This window comes from Protopterus annectens, chromosome 1.part2 (genome assembly GCF_019279795.1).
Source record: "Protopterus annectens isolate FY-2018-M chromosome 1.part2, PAN1.0, whole genome shotgun sequence".
In the NCBI taxonomy this organism is placed as follows: domain Eukaryota; kingdom Metazoa; phylum Chordata; order Ceratodontiformes; family Protopteridae; genus Protopterus; species Protopterus annectens.
This window is the reverse complement of record NC_056727.1, coordinates 1,190,210,641-1,190,234,658: the sequence shown is the minus strand read 5'-3', so window position 1 is coordinate 1,190,234,658 and position 24,018 is coordinate 1,190,210,641.

The window sequence follows — 24,018 nt, the reverse complement described above, 5'->3', positions numbered from 1 at the left end:
CTCCAACAGACTATCCCGGTTAACAAAAGTAAATAAACAAATACATATATGTATATAATTGTTGAAAAAAGACCAAAAAAGAGCTAATGCACACGTGTGTGACACAGTGTGACATACTAAATGTGTGAATCACAAAATCTTGCAAATTTCTTTCCCACTATCAGTAACCTCCAACTACAAAAGTGGTACTGTTACAGAAAGGGTTTTTAATAATGACATGTATAGGGTAAGGATTACCTTTCAAAGCCATAAAACACTTGGCAAGCACTGTCAGAGAGGTACCTTGGAATACAATAAACTCCATGTAGGCTTAGAGTGAAGCTTACATGGAGTTTACGTGTTTGCATGGTGAGCAGGAGTGCTAATTGCATATGCATGCCATGCACCATGTTTAAATGTAAACACTGTTGTTGGCCAGTAAAGCAACATAGACAGAAACAGATATATAAACCTGTATATCTACGGGCAAACCAGGTCTGTGTGTTTGGACGGAATGCCCCAATGATTACCAGGTTTATTAATAAAGCAATGTATATAGTTTCAACACATTATATGAAAGTGTACACAGCGCAAAGTATTGTGGAAACCTCTTTCAGGCATACTGAACAAAAGTTGTGTAAATGATCCATAAGGGTACATAGTCTGCATTATAAATAAACAGTCAGGAGAAATGTGTATATTGAATAGGGGCACACAGATAAATTGTAGGAATGAACACAGGGAAAGAGGACAGGTGAAACATTGTATTGTATAGCAGAAGTGGGCATGTCAGTGAAGACAGTTGTAGCATGAACACTAATCACATATCAACATGATACAGTATGAACTGCACAGTTAGTGTATATTATGTGACTGTCACACAAGGTGACATAACAATGGAGAAGATTCTTTTTGATATAAACATCCTGACATGAATAATTGAGAGGACATATATCAGGGATGTTATATAAAATAGGGGTTAGGTGCATATTGTGAAGCTGTACAAAATGAGTTGCCTGATTATGACTATAATGTCAGCAGAGGTCTCAACCAAGAGGGACACATAGTAACAGCCTTATGGACAACAGTAGACAGAAGCATGCACAATCATGGACAAAATCAGAATAATAGCAACAGTAATCCCATATCTCTGACATAACATATGCGACTGTGAGTGATTATAGATGGTTCTGCAAAATCACACTTGTACAGCTATTATGAGTTGTCAGCAATCTCTGAGGGGAATCAAGTACACTGTCCTGAAACTTTAACATCTGCTGGAGGTGTTAGTTGGGACACTGCTATACTTGTATGTGAGATTATGATCAATCCAGGCTAGATGATAGGTGTGCATGGCATATATTTATATATATATATATATATATATATATATATATATATATATATATATATATATATATATATATATAGTGCATGCAATCCACACTGTCATGAGTGTAACCCATGCCATCAATACATATCACACATGCATTTGATATAACACCTTGATTGGGGTGCTGCACAATGAGACACTAATGATTATGCAAAAAAAGAATATTACGTATGGCCAATAAGATGTGGGGAAGCTCACTGTGGCAAATGTGCTACACTTGAGTAACCCATCCCTGGAAGATGTGTAGGGAGGTAAATGAAAAATGGTGCATTGTACTCAGTTATTGGTGTGATGAAGGCTGTGAACTATAGAAGTATAATGGCCTTTGATGTGGATGCTCTAGTACATACTCAGGAGTTGTGTTACATACAAGGGAGTAGTCACCACTGTGGGAATGTGCTGGTAGATGTTCTGCATACCATCTACCTGAGTACACAGGTCACATACCACTTGGTCTGGTCATAAGGGTGTGCTGTCTACATTATCATTAGGTTGTGCATTTGCTTTTATAACATAGCAAATCCCCCCATGATTTTGTTCATCTCCTGTGTCTCCATGGCTGTGGCAGAAATCCTTTGTGTGTGTTGATACTGTATACTAATATCACACTTAGATTCAATGATTGTCCACAATCTGCAGTCTTGCAGAAAGCTGTTTGGACAAAAGATGTCTCTGTTATTTGTGAAGTCTGTGGCTTAAATAATGATCATGAAAGGGCCTACCCACAGCCCTGAGGTACAGACCTGATCACTGGACCCTAGATATAGGTCACTTCATACACCTCAACATAGTTATATGTTATGTATGTGATCCAGTGGTCTACCCACTTGGTGATATAGGTGTTTCTGTGCAGTTGTCACACTGTTTCAATAATGTGAATTTGTGTCAAATGCCTTGGCCTGGTCAGGTTCCTGGTATGTCACCATACATGCCCTTGTTGACCTTTTTGAGGACATCTAACAGATACAATAGACATGGATGTAGCCTGAACAAATCACACATGTCTTTTGCACACAGCCGGGATATTACCAGTGTCCATTTAGAAAAGGTCCATGATGACATGTTGGTCTACTTCACAGATGAGGAGAGTCAGCACGTGTCTATACCTGCATGCATCGGGTGACCCCTCTCCCAAGTCAGATGGATGCATATTGATATACATCCTTCGATGGGAGCATATTCTGTCTGGAGGGTGTGTTAAAATATGGATCTAACTATGGCTGTTAGGTCCATGTTTTGAGTCATGCTATAGGCAATCTGTGATGTTGTCATGGCCCCTTGATTCTGTGTTATTAGCCATACAAAGTACACAAATGTGTTGCCATCCCTAGCATAGAAACTGAGTAATGCTTGCATCTATAGCTTGGCTGATGGCCAGTGGCAACGGGGGGGGGGGTGACATGTGAGACAAACTGTCAGATAGTGGATTGTCTGTTTCCTACTGTTGGGTATATCTCATGCCATCTGCATCCATATCTATGCTTAGTTGTGTATTCCACTTAACATTTCAAATGTATTGGAATAAATGATTTGTGAAAAGACCTACAAATACAACGGTGATCATTCATCACATTACACATGCTGGTACTATGTACACAAGCCATACAATTGTAAGAGTGTCATGTACTTATATCAATTGCACAGCATATAACTATATGTGTTTCACGGGCAAGCTGTGTTTGAGTGGCCTGATGCCATATCATGACACATTACACATCAGATGTTTGTGGCTCATGCAGAACATTTTCTGATACAAATGCTAGAAGTCACACAATGGTACTGCAGACCACCTCAGTAATCCTTGGTTATACCAGTACAACTGCACAGATGATGAATTCCACAAGGTTGCAATTGTATCAAAACATGTAATACATTGTTTTGTATAGCACAGCATAACAACATGTGCATGAGACAAGACTTATGTGACTATGTAATCAATTTGCATTTATACTGATGTGTGTCCCAGAACATTTAATGATGTTATGTAGACACTTGCACATCTATGCCATGCTGCAGTTGTCACTGCAATGGTGGAATGTGAACTGTGTTGACACTTGATCTGCTGTACTACAACAACACATGCCCTAATATGCGAACACCATACATACAAGTGTATGCCACTCAAGTCAGTCAACAACAAGTACTGTTATTACTCTGTCATAGTTCATAATGTGGTGAATTACTTGAAACATACCTCTCTGGACTATATGAAGAGATACATGGCTGAATTCTCAGATTATGTGTCCCAGACAGGTATGACCCTAGCCCTAAGCAGCATTCTACCTTCACCCATGATGATGCCACAATATAAACAAACCATGATCAACATCAACAATTGGCTTAGCTTCTATTGCTCAGTCTGGAATAACATGGATGACAGATCATGCTGCTTTGTCAGAGATGGTCTACACCTGTGTCCTCTAGGCTGTTGGATACTGGCAAAGGTGCTTGCCTCCCCCATAGTGCCTTTTTAGACAATGGCAAAGCAACAAAAGTTCCTATGTAACAAAATCCACTGGAGGGAAACTCAACGTTCTGCTGCTTAATGCTAGGAGTCTGAACATGAAGCTGCACTGAAGGAAATTTCCAACCTGCTAGCTGACAGATTTGGAGCAAACTTCACCTCCCTGACCCCACCACATACCCCAGAACATACCTGACACCAGTCTTCTGCCTAGGATCTCTAGACATCAGGTCATGTCTGCGCTCTCCAAGGCTAAAAACACAGCCACAGTGGTACCAGATAAAATCCAAGGTTGCTTACTAAGCAATTTAAAACAGGACCTAGTGGACCTACTTAGTGTCCTCCTTAAACATAGCATGAGAACTAGCTTTGTTCCACTAGATTGGAAACATACCTTTCAACTTCATAGAGAAAGAAATCTGGACAAAGCCATAAATAATGGTGGGACAAAGGCCCAAAAATAGGGACACATTTTAAATATTGAGCTTACAAACTTAGAAAGTTGATAGAATAAGAGTAATTATATTCAAATTAATTTTCTGAATGGTATGAAGTCTGAAACTAAAATGTCTGTATTTTCTGACTTCATCTCTCAATGATTTGCCAATGATTTGCAAGAAAACCACAATTTTATAAAAAAAAATGAAAAATATGAAGCACAAATCTGACATTCTGTGAAAATCTGTACAGTTGAGAGGTATGATACATCAACAGTAATCCCCTTGCATAAAGGGTGGCCATCAACTGACCTTGGGATCTATAGGCTCATAAGTCTAATCAGTCTCATCTGCAAGGCCATGGGAAGACTCATCATGGACCTTATCGACAAGGACATAGGTGACATTCATACTCTAGACCCAACCCAATTTGGCCTGTTTAAATGCAGATCATGCTTAATAAACCTAGTAAACTTCTTTGAGAATGTCAGCAAAGCCCTGGATAAAGGTAAGACCTAGCCAAGGCTTTTGACACAATTGACCACTCAGGCATCTTTGAGAAACTCTCCCAGCTGGAGTCCGAAAGAAAAGATCAAAAATCAGCAAGCAATGAAGAGAAGAATTACTGGAATTAAATTCATCCTCAAGTCTTGGTGAGTACCTTCATGAGGTGGACCCTGTTTTTCACAAAATCTCACCAAGATGGCACTGATATATAGACTATATTTTATATAACATATATCATGGACAGAAGTAGGCTAAAAATAAAAACATAGCTGGGCACAGAAGACCTAGGATAAAAAAGTGCCCAATCCTGGTAGATGCACTGGTGCCAGGACTGGAAATAAATGACATTGTAGAACCCTCATGACATTGAAACATTCCTACAATGGGGCTAGGCCATACCCAGGGGGAGGATGGGCCCCCTGTTGCAAAAGAAAGTAGTAGTCCACAAAAATCACAAAAAAACTGATAGGCCAAAAAAGAGGCATGAAGACAATAGAGTGGACTATTGAGGATAAGAAAGAAATTATGTATTGTTACTATTATGCAAGTAGCCCAGAATTTCCAGACTGAAGATATACAAAAAGATTAAGAGAGAACTAAGAGGAAAGAAAAACACTCGCACAAGAAAAACTGTCAGACGCTTCAAATAAAAAAATTGTGTTCATTAATACAACAGATTTATGAAAAACATTATATAGCTCAAGAAACCTTCGGCTGTTTGGAAAAAGAAGCAACTGAGGAAGTGTGAAAATATAAAGAAAAAATCTAGAGATTTTTGAGAGGTATAAAAAAGAAATATGGATGTGGGAAAGAAAGAGAGATCTGATGTGGTACAATATTTATGCAAAGGAGAAAGCTAAATTAATCAATACAAAAAAGCAGCCCTGAAGATGGCTGAAGAGAAATATAGACAAAGGCATTCAGATAAGGAGAATTTCACAATACAAAAATAAGATCACAAAAAGGGAATGTAGAATAGAAGATTAGTAAAATAGAAGTTAAAAAATAGAAGTTGAAGTTATGGAATGCATGTGAAGTGAAGGATTTAGTTCAGAAAGTCTAACACAGGTTAAATCACAACATGATGGAACGAGTCTCCCCAAGTAAGGAGAAACAGGAGGTGCAAGAGACATCTGAAGAAGAAATATGGAAATGGGAAAGAAAAAGTGATTTAATATGGTACAATATTTATGCAAAGGAGAAAGCAAAACTAATCAATACAAAAAGAACAACATGAAAGATATTTGAAGAGAAATACAGGCAAAGGTATCCAGATATGAAAAATTCTACAAAACAAAAAATAAGAAAACAAAGAGGAATAATGGAGAAGTTAAAGAAATAGAATATGAGGTTATGGATTACTTGTGAAGTAAAGGATATAGTGTAGAAAATCTAACTCTGATAACATCACAACATGATAGAGCAATTGATCCCCAAATTAAGGAGAAACCAGTAGAGCGGTAAATATTTGATCAGTTGCCATATGGAGATACTTTGGAGCCTTCCACTGGAAAACAGTACAAACATTTAGTTGGAGATGGAGAACAAGAGAAGGAACAGGAAACTATAGCAATTGTGACACAGTCAATGTTGTGGAGGGATAGACCGGTGAGTTCCCGTATGAAAGAGCAAAGGATGACACAGGATGGGACTGAAGAGAATGTGGCACAAGAAGTTTAATATGTTTATCAGAAAGGGTTATCCATCTCTCTTAATAAAATAACTTATCAAGGAGGTGAGTGATAAAAAGGAAGTTGGGCATTTTGCCCCATTTTTACACAAATAATTTAGAACTATTGGGAATGTAAGTTGCAATAACAATTTTGTGTCTAGTACAAGATTGGGACCTAGTACATCCTTTTGTGATAAGGCTTTCATTATGGTATTTAGGTCTGATAGTTGGCTATTATGTAATATGTTGCAAAAAATTGGAATATTATTATGGATGACGTAAAATTTGGAGGAATTTGGGAACTAGACCATTGGTGGTTTTTAACAAGTTGCCAACTTAAAGGCTATCATGGAATGAACCTCATTATGCTATGATGGAGGGCAGGTAAAAAAGTGCGGGGGAGGTAACTATTGTCGTTACATCTTGGAAGGTACCCAAATAGTAATTGGGGGGACAACCATTTTTGCTATGAATAAATGTAATTATGAGAGTAAGGGCTGGTGTATTTGGCACAATGCCAACTTTGCCAATGTTTTTATGTGGGGAGACACAGAGTGGAAGCTCTGGGATTGGATATATGAACTATATATATATATATATATATATATGTATATATATATATATATATATATAGAGAGAGAGAGAGAGAGAGATTCTGTAAGAAGATGGAAACTAATGCCTTGGCTAGGCATATTATTAATTTTGAGGAACACTATTTTAGGTTTTTTGTTTTAGAGAAAGTTAAACCAAATTTATAGGGAGGACCTTGGTCAGCTTTATTGCAGAGGAGGGAATTATTTTGACAGATGTGCCTTAACTCCTACAGCTGACCAAGTCTGAATAACCATATTGCTATAACCCCAGTACTTAAGCTGTATCTTTCAAAAGATGAATTAGTAATATTATGTTTATTTAGGATTTTTATCTGATATTTTGCTGGATTTAATTTATTTAGGTCTTTAAATTATGTATTATGTATTTATATGTTTATATATTTGACATTTGGAATTTTGGTAATTTAGGGTGCTTGTATATAAATGTATGCATTTATGTACTTATTTTTGTATATGTAGGATGTTGATAATAGTTTTAGTGATTTCAAAGTTGGGTTGCTATATTGGGGATAGAGTTGTATGTGTACTTGGATTTAATAAGGACTGTCTTTTTAAATTTTCCAGCTTCACTGAATGACATGGGTGCTGATGTTTTTAAATGTGGGTTTGATGTGGTTTACCAGCAATCTGCATAAGTATTTTTTACATGAAGGATGAAAAAAAGTGCTTATTTTGTGTCATTTATTAATAAATACTTTTATCAGTGTCCTTAGCCATTGTTCGACCTCTTTGTTTTTTTCAGTAGTTTGTGTCTCTTTTTGTGTTGAAATGTGGAAAATGCATAAATATAGTTGCAAGTATAGAAAACTATTGGAACAACTTCATATTGAGCAAGATCAATCACATGAATTGGTTAAGGAGAGGTTAATTTAAAGCAAAAGATGAAAGGTTAATATTGGCGGCCCAAGATAGTGGACTACATGCACATTGGTTTGCAAAGTCCATTGAACATGTGGGAGAAACATACAAATGTAGGTTTTGTGAAGCAGAATTGGAAATAGTTGCACATCTTGTTGCTGGTTGTGATATTCTAATGGCAGAAAGACTGTATACTAAAAAACATAATCTAGCAAGACTGTTTCATTGGGGATTGTGCAAACATTATAATATTGAAGTAACTGAAAAGCATTGGAAACATGAGCCACAAAGCATTACAGAAAATGATGAAGTTTATATCACATGGGATCACCCATTACCAACAGTTCAAAAAATAGATGTGAGAAAGCCAGATATAGTAGTTCATGAAAAGAAGACTACACCCAATGACTACAGTCACTTATGTACAGAGAGATGCAAATTCATAAAATACCAGGATTTGCAGGTAGAAATGAGGGCAATGTGGAAGAATGATACCCAGACAGTTCCAGTAGTAGTAGGAGCAATGGGTCTTATAAAAAAAAAATTTACCATCATACTTAGATATGTTACCAATACATGTAACTCCATACAAGTTGCAGAAGGTGTCATTACTGGGCATATTGTTGGTGCTGGGAAGAGTACTTCTGGCTAACATCACAGATTGAAACAATACTAATACCCTGAACTTTAATCATACTTTGAGTTAGGAATGGGGTCCATTCCCATCATGATATTGGAAAATGAAAAAATGAAGATTAACCCTTATGTCACTAAATGTGTAGCCAACTGGCTCAGCAACAAAACACATACTGTTAAAGATGGTGACTCAAACTCTACCAGAAAAGCCATCACCAGTGGCATACCACACGGATCTGTGCTGGGCTCTTTACTGTTTGAAGTCTATTTTTTGGATGTCCAGGCTACAGTAGATGGCCTTTGGCTTACCAAGTTTGCTGATGATTGCAAATTGGGTGCAATCATTGAATCCCCCAACAATGTTAACATATTACAGGAGAAGCTAACAGAGACAAATAATGGGTACCAAAGCCATGGTCTAAATCTAAACACAAAAAAGTGCCATTATTAATGCCTTTGGCAAAGTGGAATTCCCGCTAATTACAAATATTGTCAAAATCCCACCAATTTTAAACCCAGTGGAGGTATAGCAATCTGAACTTCGACTACTATGTTTCCATAGTGGTAAGCAAAGGCTACTTTTCCATGCACTTCATAAGTAAGGGCATCACATCCAGGTCTGAGGATGTTGTAACACCACTGTACTCGACCCTCATAAGACCACTAATAGACTACAGTACTCCCTTTGCAATGTACCTCACTAGACACCAGCAACAGCTGGAGAAACCACAGGAGCTTCTCACCAATAAAATACATGACCTCCAAGTCATGCCATGGCATGCATGGATAGACCAAAAGTCCTGTCACTGTACTCTGCATCATATAGGCTGCTGAGATGTCACTTGTGCCTGGTCTACATGGTAGTCTCTGATCCTGTCCTGATGGGAATACTGGGCATTCACAAATCTAATGGCACAAGAGTCACTCACTCTAGGGATCTTAACCTAGCCTGTGACATTAACAGAGTATGCTTGAGAGACAGATATAGCTGATGATATCAGCAGAGTCTGGTTAGATGAGATGGCAATAGTAGGATCATACAGGCTGCTGTAAAATGCTCTCTCTCTAATGTCAACCAAATTAACAAAATCACACACACACACACACACACACACACACACACACACACACACACACACACACACACACACACACACACCAATTGACTGCAGTGAAAACAGAACCCCTCCTATTTAAGTACACAAGCAAGAGACTTCAGTACTTCAGTATTTAATGCAAGTGCCACAGCACAAGTCTGACTTGGAAAATGGACACAGTTTATAAGTGGTGACATCAGCAGTGTCTGGTGAGGAGAAGGCAGTAATAGCAGTGTCCCACTGGTGTAAAATGATGTGTCTAATGACAACCAAGTGAACACACACAGACATATACACACACACACACACACACACACACACACACACACACACACACACACACACACACCCCAGTTGACTGCGGTGATAGCAGAACCCCTACCTATCTAAGTACACTGACTAGAAACTTTAGTATTTAACACAAGCCCCACAGCACAAGTCTGACTTGGAGAACATCTGACAACACTTTATAAGTAATGAAATTAGCAGTGTCTGGTGAGAAGATGGCGATAACAGTGTCCCACATGCTGGTGTAAAATGGTCTTTCTAATGTCAACCAAGTACACACACACACACACACACACACACACACACACACACACACACACACACACACACACACACACACACACACACACACACACACACACACACACACACACACACACACACACACACACACCAGTTGACCAAAGTGAAAACAGAAACCCTACCTATTTAAGTACAAAGACTAGAGAATCCAGTACTTAATTGCAAACACTATGGTAGAAATCTGACATTTACAAGGCTACAGGACAATTTAAAGTAGATGACATTAGCACTGGATGTTTGTGAGAAGATATTTGGCAGCCTGAATGAAAGGGATCTGTAGGCATGTACAGTTGTCAAAATATTGGTACTCCAGGGATTGCAGTGATAACTGCAGGATGTACAGTTATGCTTTTCTGACAAGACACATACATACACACATACCAGTTGACTACAATGAGATTAGAACCCCTATCTAAGTAATAACACAGACTAAAGCACTCGGTGGTTAATGCAAGTGCCACAACACAAATTTGACTTTTATAGGGTTACAGGATAATTGATAATGGATGACATCATCAGTGGATGTTTGAGAGATGATGTTGGGAGGGCTGAATGAAATGGATGTGTAGGCATGTACAACTGTCAAAATATCAGTACTTCAGGAATTGCAGTGATAACTGCAGGATACTCGGTTATGCTCTTCTGACTAGACAAAGACCCAAACATACACCAGTTGACTCCAGTGAGATTAGAACCCCTACCTAAGTACACAGACTAGACAACTCAGTACTTAAATCAAGCACCATGGCACAAGTCTGACTTTTACAAGGCTGCAGGACAATTTATAGTGGATGACATCATTATTGGATGTTTGAGAGAAGATGTTGGGAGGCCTGAATGAAATGGATAGCTAGCCATAGACAACTGTCAAAATATTAAAGAGCTGCATGTTACTAGATTTATGAGTGTGCAAAGTGTAGCATTTGCTCTTGTGTTTCACTCTACCATATCAAACCATTTCTTACCAACAGCACAAGATCAGCCATTGCTCGCTCCCAACTTCTATCCACCCTACTCTATGCATCTCCCATTCTGACTAATCTCAACAAAACTGAACTAAGCAAAATGGAAGCCTGCTAAAACAGAATTGCCCGCTTTGCTGCAAATTGCTCATATAGAACTCATCACTATACTGCTTTGAGACAGCTCCACTGGCTTGAACTGCCCAACCTCCTAATCTACAATCAGCTCTGCCTCTATCATTCTATTACCTCCCCAATAAGTGTCCTGCCTCAAAAACCTAGTACAACATCACTCAGCCAAAAGGCATCTTAGATCATCAAGCAAACTACTACTAGAAGTCACCAACAGCTACAATAGCTTTGGATATGCACTATATAGTAGTTCAGTGGCTAAAAAATGGAACTCTGTCCCTACTAGCATTCAAAACACATCATCCAAAGCCTCCTTTAAAGACCTCATCAGGCAACATCTCAAGCAAAGTTGGCAGTGCCATGATTGCTCCCCAGGCTAGTGAAAGCAGATAACATATACATACTAAATCTAGAACACTTGATAATAGTTTTGAATCTTACTCACAAACACTGGCTAATCTACAATGTATGTACTGTACCTGTGTACTATGTTTGTATTCTACCTATGTTCCAAATTTCAGCTGTACACCACAAATCTATTAATTACCTTTATTTTTAAAATTAATATTTTTTGTCTGTTCTCTCCACTGTAGCTGTTTATGTGCCGCATACCACTGTAAAAACATGTCTCTTGTAATTTGTGTGTATACTGATTATGTCTAAATAACTAAATGTGCCTGTAATTTTTCTTTGTGGAGCTTTTCTCCCCGGGACTCTGCTGAAAAAGGGCCTTTTCGGCTCAGTCAGACACCCCCGGTTAACAAATGTAAAATAAATAAAATAAATAAATAATGTGCAGGTGTACTTTAAAAAGAAAGCTTGTCAAACTATATGCAAACAGCTGTCCACATTACTACAAGTATTGGAAAATCTGAATGTGTATTTGTCAGTATACAGATGTCCATGGTATATAAGAAAGCATTTTACTTATTTCTGTAGTGCAGTTGATATATTTGTGAACAAGTACTGAAAGACCAAGTTTCAAGTGCATAGGTGCAGGTAAAAATGGCTACAAAATAAACAGTAAATATAAGTAATACATACTAAGGAGCACTTTGCATAGCGCACTGCCAAGCAGCATGTTTGTGCAATAGATGGCAAAGTGTTTGCACATGTGAGATACACATTTATACTGCTTTTCCCATTTGCACATAGTTAAGTTGTGAATAAATGCAGGTCTGTGCATCACTGATAAAATAATGAGAGTTCTACTGGTTTGCTTACTTCCACACAAACACATTAAGAGGAGACAAGCGGCAGTCAGCAGTGTAGATAGTACTGAGGGTAAGAAACACACCTGCTGCTTATCTGACTCTGAGACAGTAGGTGTAAATGCAGTGACAGATTTTTTTTGTAGCTCAGGTGATATAGGGTTAGAATCCATGTATATCTAATAATTTTAGATATGTATGTATAATGCAGCAAAATACTTCTTTATTTTATATTCACTGTGTGTTACCTTAGCGCATCCTGTTTAAGTAGCATTGTGGAGGTAACTGCACCACTGAAGAGCCGTTCACCATCACTTGGCATTGGTTCATGATGTCAAACTCCAAGCAAATACAGAGGACAAAAAGTAAAGGGTTTCATTGGGTTGTTTTCACTTATGTGTGTGGTGTGTGCTTTTATATTTGACTAGATTAAAGGTGTTAAAATGGGGTGGACAGGAAAGTAGTGACATGGGGGGCAAGTGGGGGAAGAACAAAGGGAAAGCAATAGATCAATGTGCAGGAGGAAGTTAGGAAAACATAGCTATCCACTTCTTCTACAGTGTAAAATGAAAATATGTGTAGAATATTAGCTGAGTTTGGACTGTCACCTCAACAAAGAGGGGTGACAGCAATGCAATCATGTTGTGTAGCCAATTGGACCAAATCAAGTGTGTCAAGAATATGCATGTGTGAAGTGGAGAACTATGTATGGGATGATATTTTTTTGGAACAGGTGCTCAATTTTTTTTTTAACTTCAGTAAGAGAGGAATTTTGGGTAAGGGACGTAGGTATTTCTGGGTCAGGTAAGTAGGCTAGGTGAGGAAGCAGATGCAAACAAGCAAGACAAGATACAGGGATGGTGAAGGGCACAACAGGTTGGGGGACACCATGAATGGGTTACAGAGGAGACAACAGATGCCCATGCCCATCAAACATGGGGACAGTGAGAATTTATTTCTCACTCTCAGGACTGTCATCATTGTTCCCTTACTCAGCTGGATGTTGGAGTGCTTGGTGTCTTCTCCTCTGTACCATAAAAGGGAGCATCTTCTCCCATCCATCTTAGGTGTGCATCGATGGTGCTGTTCACAACCCTACACACCAAGTCTGGCAACTCCTCACAGGTGATAAAATCCCCACCTCCACCAGTACCACAGCACCAACTGCCGGGGTAGTGCTACCTGTTGTGGAGGGCCCGGGTAGTGCAGTGGCAGCAGAGGCAGTACTACCAGGTTGGGTCCCAAATGTGGCAAATACTGGTGCAGGAGCCAGTGGAGAGGGGGTGGGCTGAGCCATGGGATTGAGCCTACTTCCCTGTGCTGTAAATCATTTTGTAATTTGTCAGAAATGGATGACATGGATACATTTTGACAACACACAGAAAAATAAAATCAGAGAGATAAGAGTTGGGGTAAGAGAAAAATGAGATATAACTAGTACCATCATATGTGACATACAATGAATTATCACAATAATAAAGTATTTTATATCTACTTTTATGTTTAAGTATACTTCTTAACAACTGCAAACTATAAATGAGGATTGCACAAAGTAATCCTTGCTATGAGCATATATTGCATATATGCTTGGTCCAGTTATACAGACTAAGTTAACAGCAGGTCATTTAAGCTACTTATGTTGAAACTAAATTATGCATTTTTAAAGGATTTTACTATATATTTGTTACTTGTGATATCTGAACCCACAACATCTGACTACAGTGTTAGACTTGACTCCTATAGTTGGCTTGTGCTACAGACTGAAGCATGCATGCTTGCTTTTACAGTTAAGTTATGCATGCTTACATTGCTATAACTGTATAGAAGAGCAATACTTTACTTAAAATAATAGTTGTGCTGCATACATACCCCTTGCTTCCCTCTCTAGACACTCAGCATGGGCATCTCTATTCACCATAATCTCTTGGTTGACTGTTGAATAAAGAGAGGAGAACAAGAGAAGAGCATTATTCATGCCAGTCTTGTCTATATGCAGCTTTCTATCTACTATAAATTCTCTTTATAAGTATACTTACACAACTGTGGGATGTCAGAGTCCTAAACTCATCCAATGGTTGAGTGCATTCTACTTGTGCCTTTTCAAGTCATTAAAATGATACCTACACTGTTCTTCAGTGTGTGGAATGCCAGTTGGACTGGAGGCAGCCTTGGCCAGATTATTCCATGCCTTAGACTTATACTGGGAGCAAGTATAGTCACCCTGCAAGAGTCTTTGGCTGTGGATCTTTACTGGGAGTCCAATAAAGATTCTGGACTCCTCAACAGCCCACCTCCGTGCCTTAAATTGGGTACCTTCCCTTCTACCACTAGACATTCCCAACCCATGAAAACAACAATAGTTCAAAGTGACTTCCTGCTAATACGTGTTATCATGTTTTCTGGTAGTGCTCAATCCCAAAGATGCCAACTGCATTTGCATGATGCTAAGAAGAGAGTAAGAGTGCCAAACAGAGAGAAAACAGTTTTTGCTAAAGGAAGGTTAATTTGACACTTTGCATTAGTTTGACGGTTGTTCACTGCTGTAACTGTTAGGTGATTTAACTTTGCAGACGTGTACTATGGGCATTATGACCTGACACATTTTCTTATGTGGCTTTACACATTGATAAAATTAATTTTTACAATGTGGGATTCAATCCTATGCATAAGAGACAAAACAGTTTCTTCCACAGTGGACATATTTCATCCTTGCCACACAAAAAGTGCTTCTCACGCATAATCATTCATTATATATACATAAATACGCATGACAGACAGAGGCGTTCACCATGCATGTGTTTTAAACATTCATGTGTGTATGAGTATTTTTGAAGTCTTGAATGCCATCAAAGGCTAGTGAACACAATTATAATTCCAGAAACATAATAGTATATCCTCAGTCACACAAATAATTCATGTAAGCTCCACTATTGTTATTTATAATTATGTTTAATTTTTTTATGTGTTTATTAAAATTGAGTGTACAACTCTTAATAAAATTGGGAGTGTGGAGTATATTTTGCATGTGAATTTTAATATAAAGCAAAATGGAACAACAGTAAAAACATTTGGAATTTGCTGTTTTGGAAACCAGGATCATCTGTATTGCAGCCCTATACTTATACCTGCTGCCACAGGAATAGTTAAAAAACATTTGGATATTTTCATTCATTCCTAACTTCTGTGGGTTATCCTCTGCACAACACCACTTACTGTGTTTGTGCAGTGCCCAACATACTTGATAGAATGTATCTTTTGAAATTCTGTACTGTCTGCTTGTTGTCAGCAGGTGTTCTGGATCTGCAGGTGTTGGGGAAGGTTGCTAACTGCCTTGCAATGTCGCCTAGGGTTTGCACAATTGAAAGCAAAAGATGCAACAATGTATTTTTTTTGAACTCGAGAATGTCTACACCCTGTCTACAGGTGTTTTTTCTGCTTCATGTGTGGGCCATTAGTCCAGGTTTGCATGACGGTTAGTGACGCACAAACATGACAAGCACAACTAAACTTGTTTCATCTATGTGAGCAATGTTTCTTAGATTTCATCCTAAAAACACTAATGTAGGATTTGAAATGTGATCTACAATATATACTGTATGTATCACTGTGTTTAGCAGATGTGCTACACAAACATTTTATTCACAGGTGTAATTTATGTATTGGTAATTATAGAAGAACATTACATGACATTTATTGTATTTATGCATTTCCTGTATTTGCACTAATCTGCACACTGCACAAATACTGGTTTTAAAAAACAAACAAAAAATATATATCACATAAACATCAGTACACATGAATGAGTTTCACACAAGTCTGTGTTTGAACTCTCATACCAATGAGCCTATCAAACACAACAGGGGTGTCTAATCCCTCTTTGCCACAGAACAGCTTTACTGCAAGAAAGAAATTTGTTGTACATACAAGCAAGTCCCATCTCATCCCTAGTATTAACAAGACATATGGCAATTGTACACTTCTGAGTTGTTTGTACGTGTGTTAATTTAAGGTGTAGTGCAATGAGTGCTCTCACAACCATTTATGACTCTTCTGTGGTAAATGTATACACATTTTTGGGACAGTTTATTTGAAAGCACTTATAACAATTCATTGATGTTTTATTCCTTGTTTGATACAAAAACGTCATTTGCCTTTTGTTTTAGGGGTTGGGGAGACAAGTTCCATTTCTGTATTGGCACAACCAAAAAGTGTTCACAGGGGTTTGCTTTGCTATTCTTAGTCCTTGCTTTGGATCAAACTTTGGTTTGTGTGTGATTGTGATATGTTACAACTGCATAACCCTTTTTTATATTTGAATAGCTGAAGTTTTTTTTTTCTCTAGTGGGTAATATTGAGAAACTAATAATATGTATTATATCTAAGCAGAATTTTTATTTATGTGATATTTATGTATAGTATCCTTCTTTTGTGTTTAATGTCACCTGGGACTGTGGCACTCAAGCGACCCATTCAAACCAAACCGCCCTTCAGTGACTCAGAGAAAAACATGATTGTCTAAATCTTTCATTAATATAGTGGCTTTTGCTTGAGAAAAGAAATGGGAGGTTGTTTGGAAGAATGCAGATTTAGAACCAGATAGTGAATGATGTCAATACTGTTGGTGACACAGTAGGACATATGATCAGGTGCATCATTGGGCCACTGATATAATTTTATCAGCCCAGAGGACAGCAGCTGTTGTGGCCCATGGACAGCTGGCTACTGGGGGGGCCTTTTAAAGACCCACTACTGACAGCAAATGAAGAGTTCCTGTCTACTGTTAGGGATCCAGAGAGCTCAGTGGAAAGCGAAAAACAGCATGTGATTAATGTTGGTACTGCTGTTTCAGGGAGGACAAGTATGTCCCAGGAGGAGCTTCCAGACAGGCTTACATATGGCAGTTCGTGTATAGTAAAATATTGAAAGCAAAAGTTAAGTTGGTTTAGTAATTTTTTTTGGGGGGGGTAACTGTTTATAGAGTGATACAGTTAACAACACATTCTGGCTAATTACATATGGGCTTGGGGTGAATGTCTCATCCAAGTTTTAATTAAATGTATTGTTAATGGACATATAAAGTCCAACATTTCCTCCCTGTGTTATTGCTATTGTGATGATGGTGTCCTTATATTTTGCTTAACTTCTTCCAGGACCATCCTCCCTAGAAAGTGTGACGTCATCTGCACATGGTAAGCCAAACATTTTTATTTCAGTACTGATGAGCATTTGACAGAAATATGCATTTAGCCATATGTGTGAGGTGGGTGTCAGGACTGCGTGCATATTGCTGTACCATCTGTGATAGTGGCACCAGTGTTACTTTGTTAGCATATATTAAGCTGTAATAGTGTAGCTATTAATTTCTTTCCTGTCTGTGTTGCTTATTATCACAGATGATCCTAACAGTGGAAGTGTACGACTCTTACCACCTGATGTCAGAGTACTGGGAGACTCTGTTGAGGTTGGTGGCCAAACACAGGCACAATCGGGGGGGGGGGTGGAGGTTGAATCTGACACTGAGGTTGACATTCAACCATCCCCTGTAATTCCAACAGACACAGCCAGTAAGCCTACACAAACTCATTCCAGTGAGCCCACAGATATTGGACAGGTGGAGTGTGACACACTTGATGGGGTTGTGTGGTAACTGCAACCTCAATGCCTGTTGACTCTGGCCATTGCTAATGTGTGGTGAGGTGCCATGCAGGTGGTTTCTTAGGGGTGATCAGAGGAGGTCTTCTGTCCATCCTCCACTTGATCCTGGTGTGTCTTTCAATGCCGCTCAGTGTATGTTTAGGGCCATCATGGAGGCACAGGTACTTTTCAATAGGCCCTCCAAGGAAATGTTTATAGTTGTAGATATGGCACAGGCTGACATATGCGACCACCTCCATCATGTTGCTGATTCAATGGAGTGAATGAATGACACATTGAACTGGGTGGTGTCTGTGATGGAACATCTGCTGGGAGGGGTACAGCATCCATGTGGGCATATGTCAGCCACATCATTTGATGTTAGCTGATGTGCCATGCCTGATCCCACTCCCGTAGTGGCACTACGTCCACTGCTCCATCAGTGGTTGAGGTGTCCACATCCAGATGTGGCAGGTGATGGGGTCATGGTCCTGAGCATCCTCCTGAGGAGAGCTCATCCAGTAGACATCAGTCATGTTTAGGTAGCAGCAATTATTTGACTATGGGCATGGATGTGCCAGAGGTTGGGGATGGCAACAATGAACATTCACCTCTACCATGCGTGTCTCACACCTGTCTGATAAACCAGGACATAGAGATAGCACAGAGCTTGACTGTGTTATTGCAGACACTCACACACCAATTATACATGGTGTGCCCATAGAGACACACACACGTGCATGCGCACACACACACACACACACACACACACACACACACACACACACACACACACACACACACACACACACACACACACAAACAACAGTTACATGAGTCAGTCATGAGACTTAAAGCTCATTCTGTCTCACTGGCCATTTGATACTTTCTTTAATCAAATGTCTGAATGTTTCTCTTTCTTACTCACATGCACCCACTACCTTTTGTATCAACCTAGGCCTCCTGCCCCCCCTCACATACACTCACAACACCCTGTGCAAATTATGATAACTGTAATGTTCTTGTTTTCTATCATTTGGATTCAGGGATACATAAGTCATTTATATGATGATCAGGGTGCATAGCTGACTTAGTGCTTAGTATATCTGTTTTTATGATGCTGTTTTGCAAATTGTAACAATTTCTTACACATTTTTATCATGCGTATATCCCTCCCAAACTCTTAGACTGACACAGTTGGACCAAGTCATAAATAAAAGTGTGACAAAGCCCCAACAATGGGGAGAGTTTTTAAAAGTTGTGGTCTTGCAAACTTAGATAGCTGATGGAATAAAAGGTTTTGCATTATGATTTTTATGTTTGATCTGAGGGATACGAATCTGAAACTGAAATGTGTGTCATTATTTTCTAACTTCAGTCTTTAATAATTTGCCATTACAAACATGTGGGCCAAACTGTGGACATTCAGTGAAAATCTTTACATTTTAGATGTAAGGCCAGTTAGATGCTAGAGGACACATGTATTCACACAAGTCGGTGCTGTCACATCTTGATGTAGTTGCTGTAAAAATCACCCATCTTCTACTTACTTACATTACCAAGTAACAGTATGCAAGGATATGCCATTCATTTGTATTCTTAGACATTTATTTTTCTATTCCATATTCAGCACTTACCTTGGAAATTCAGCAGTTGCAAGAGTTTTAGTTGAGGGCTGACTTTGTCTGATGCTAGTAGTACACGGGTTTGTAAAGGGTGCATGCATTGCCTGGCATCATTGTTACTGTATGTATGTGTGCAGGATGAAGGTTTTAGCCTTTTAGGTGGTGAGAGTGTGTGCTATACATTGCTTCTTGGCCAGTGCAAGGCCATATTGTGCACATCTATGTCTGCCTACCCCCACAGTGAAAGCTATTCCCCCCTCTGACTCCTCACTTGTGTGTGGATGTGGTGACCTTGCCAGTGGAAATGGGATGTTTGGCCCTTCCTCTTGGTGTTCCTACTGAAGCTGTTTTCTCAGAATACTGTTATGGAACATGGCACAGACAGTGACTATTTCAGCACATGTACAGGGATTGTACTGCAGGGCTGTCTCAGATGTAGCTAAGCACCAGAACCGTGACTTTAGCAGCACAAACAAATGTTCCATAATAGTTCTTGCTTGAGTTTGTGCCTCATTATCAAAAGGAAAACTCAGCCAAGCTAGATTTTCCACTGTGTTTGTTTGTGTCTTTCGGCTTTTCCCGGTTAGGGGTCGCCACAGTGGAACTCCAGTCCACTAATGATTGGCAGTAGAGTTTTACTTGCTGGATTGCCGAGCCTAACGCACAACCTTCAATGAAAGAGCGCCCGTTCATGCATGTTGCCACACAGAAGATGCTCTAACTGAGAATCGAATGGGCAACGTCTAACTGTGAGGCGACAACGCTACCGCAGCACCACTATGATTCCTTAAAACCTCCTGTATTAGAGGTAACATGAGATATATGCAAATGACCCCTTAAGGACATCAAGTGTTTTAGCTATATGCTGGTTCTGAATGCCCATGACTTTTTTTCCTTTTAAGTCTGTTATGCACAAATTCAGACCAATAAAGTCAAACCCCCCTGGCTGTGGACATGCATGTTTCAGCCTTCTTATAGCCTCGTCAGCACAGCAAATGGAGAAGTCATCTGCATTCAGAACTGCCATATTGCTGAAACACCTGATGACCTTAAGGTGTCATTTGCATATATCCCATCTTACCTCTAGTACAAGATGTTTTAAGGAATCACACAGTGGAAAATCTAGCTTGGCTGGGTTTTTCTTTTGGTTTTTGCTGATTGTTTTTTCTGTGTGTCCTTGTTACTCATTATTTTAGTTTGTGTGCCTCATTATAGCGTTCTTCAGTTTATGTGTGTGCATTTCTGTTGGGTGTCATCAGCTACAGTTCCAATGCATAACCTGCATCCCGCAGTAAATGATCCTGTGGGATATACCCCCTAGTGAACATCTCATGCAGTTGAGAGTTGTGCCAAATATCTGAATCATGGTAACTGCCTGGGTTACCAGCACACAAATTCAGGAAGATTCCTTTAGCGTTACACATGACCTGGCAGTTAATGGAATGATAGCCCTTTCTATTTATGTATACCCTTCCCTGTTCCCTTGGTTTTGCTTTGATTCCTACATGTGCAGAGTCTATGGGACCGAGGACTTCAGGGTAGTGTGCTACAGGGAAGAACTCCTGCATAGTTTTGGCTCTGTCCTCAGGTGTATGGGGAAAATATATGTTGTCACTGGCATTTTGCAGCATAGCATTCAAGAACTGATGGAGTATCCTCGATGTTGATGCATGTGACACCCCCATCATGTCCCCTGTTGGTCTGTGGAATGTTCCTGTAGCTAAAATTTTAAGTGCTACACATACCTTAGCCTCCACTGGTATTGGTTCCACTCAGTTGGCATTTGCTCTCAGTTGAGGATGACAGGGTTTGCAGAGTTCCTGTAGTGTGTATCTATGCATCCTGTAGCACCCTATAATTTGTACCTCTTGCAAACCATGAAAAGTTAAATGTGGTCTAAAATCCCTTCTCCTTCTTGGCCAATAGTCTATTAGCAGCAGCAGTAGCATAGACATGGATCTGCTGCACATACACATGAATAAGAGCAATAGCAGCCCCTAAAATTCCTTCTGTGTAGCCTAGTTTCCATGACTGTATTCCAATAGGTTTTGGAATACGCAGGTAAAACCAGCACTGAGTCTACATGGTTGCTTTATTGCCTATTGAATTGCTCCTCCATCTTGGATTGGTTGATTAGCATATAATTCAGTTGCTTATGCTGTAATTAGCATGCCACAATGTTCTTCGTGCTTGCACAGGTGTATGTGCCATATAGAGCCGGTTACTGTGTTGTGTTGTGATTTTAGTGGGCCATGTAGGTTTTATTGAATCTGCACCATAGTGTAACTTAGTGCGTTACATTTACACTTACCTCTATACCGCTCAATTGTCTGGATTTTCGGCTGAAATCCAGATTATTGCTTCATATTTTTGGTCTGTTCCTCATAAAATATGAGCTTTTCTGGTCGAACCACTGAGGCTTGAAGTCACTAAATAATGACATGCATTTCAGTTTTAGCAATTGAATTCTTGAGATTAATCAGGCAAACACACATCCTTATATTTTATCAAGCCTCTTTTAATTTTTTTTTTTTTTTTTTTTTACAGGAAGTTAGGCACACATTAAGGGTATGGACAGCAGGCAGAAACAAAATGTTTTGTTCTTTTGCTGTCATTTGCTAGTGAGCACAGGCACATTTTGATGCCTAGCATGGGACTTGACCTTAACGACTTTTGCAGGGAATGCTTAATATTTGATAAGGCCAGATTGCAAACCATTCTGGTGCTTAACTGGTTTGTCTTTTTCTGAATATTGGAGCATAATCAGTGTTTTCCATGCACTACAAAACAGTCTTAAATGAATTCATTGTCAGAAAAGGATGCTTATTTTGAGTATTTACTGAAGAGTAAGACGATACCCTGTTGTGACATGCCTGCCATGTATCTGCAAAGGTTTCTTGGTAGAGGTATACACCCACCCTAATTTATAGAGTTCTATTTGTGAGTAAGTTTGCTATTCAGTGAGTTACAAAGAGATTCATATTTAGCTGGATGAGCTTATTAATCATGCCAGAATGGGGGTGGTGTGGAATGTCTTTGTGAGGAACATATAGGTAGTGTGAACAGTTTTTTCTTCATCCACTGCTTTGAGGACTACCTCAAAGAAGTCAAACAGGTAGGGTGGGCAGGATTTGCATTTGACAAAACAAAACTGGCTTGGGTTGAGAGTTTGTAGGATGCCTATGTCTTTGTTTATTAATTTCATAATGATCCTTTCCATAGCCTTACAAGATGAGGCTGTTCAGGATTATATATCTATAATTGCCCAGATTGTTGATGTCCTATCTTTGTGAAGTGGGGTGATTGTTACAACCCTCCATTCATTTGGCACAAACTTATTTAGAGGCTAATATTGAAACACCTCTATAGGGAGTTTAACAGGTAGTGTTTCAGGCTGACCAATAAGCATCCTGGTATGTTATCCAGTCCCATAGAGCAGTGCTATTGACCTTGAATAGTACCCTGAGGATTTATTCCTGGAAGATTTGGGAAGTGCAGATGCAGATAAGAGGTTTGGACAAATGGGGAAAGGGGATGAAATTACAGCTAAATTTATATGCTAGCAGACTGGCAATGTCTTCATACTTAGAGTATGTGATATTATTTATTATTAGCTCAATGCAATTTTGAGCATTTCTGAGGTTTCTGCCATAGGTAAAAAAAAAAGTTTTGAGAGTGTCATTTTCCTGGGTGGGTATAGTTACTTCATATCTAGTTTAGTTTGGTTCAGTCAGGATTTGAATTTCTTTGTTAGCCTTAACAAAAGCATTTTTGTAATTTACAGATTTGGATTTGTTTATACATGCAATCATAGGATCACAGAATCATAGGGGGTTACTAGGCTATTGGCCCTAAGGCCCTTATAAGCCTAGCCAAGAGTTTAGCCCATGTTTAGACAAGTCGGCATCCAAAGCTCTGTCTGGTAGGGACACAGGCGGAATCCAAGGGGAGTATTTTCTGTTTCCCATCTAGTTATCCAGGTTGCGCTTAAAAAGGAATAATGAGGTCATCTGCTTGATGTGGAGAAGGAGTCTATTCCACAGATGGGGGAGTCTCTGGGACACAAATCTGTCCCAACAACAAGTCCTATTGATATCACAGACCAGGATGAGCTGTTGCGTACAGGTTGCTTAAGTGGAGCTCGACATGCAGATATGCAGCAGTCCCATTAAGGCGGGGTCTGAGATTGCTCTGTATGCTAGACAG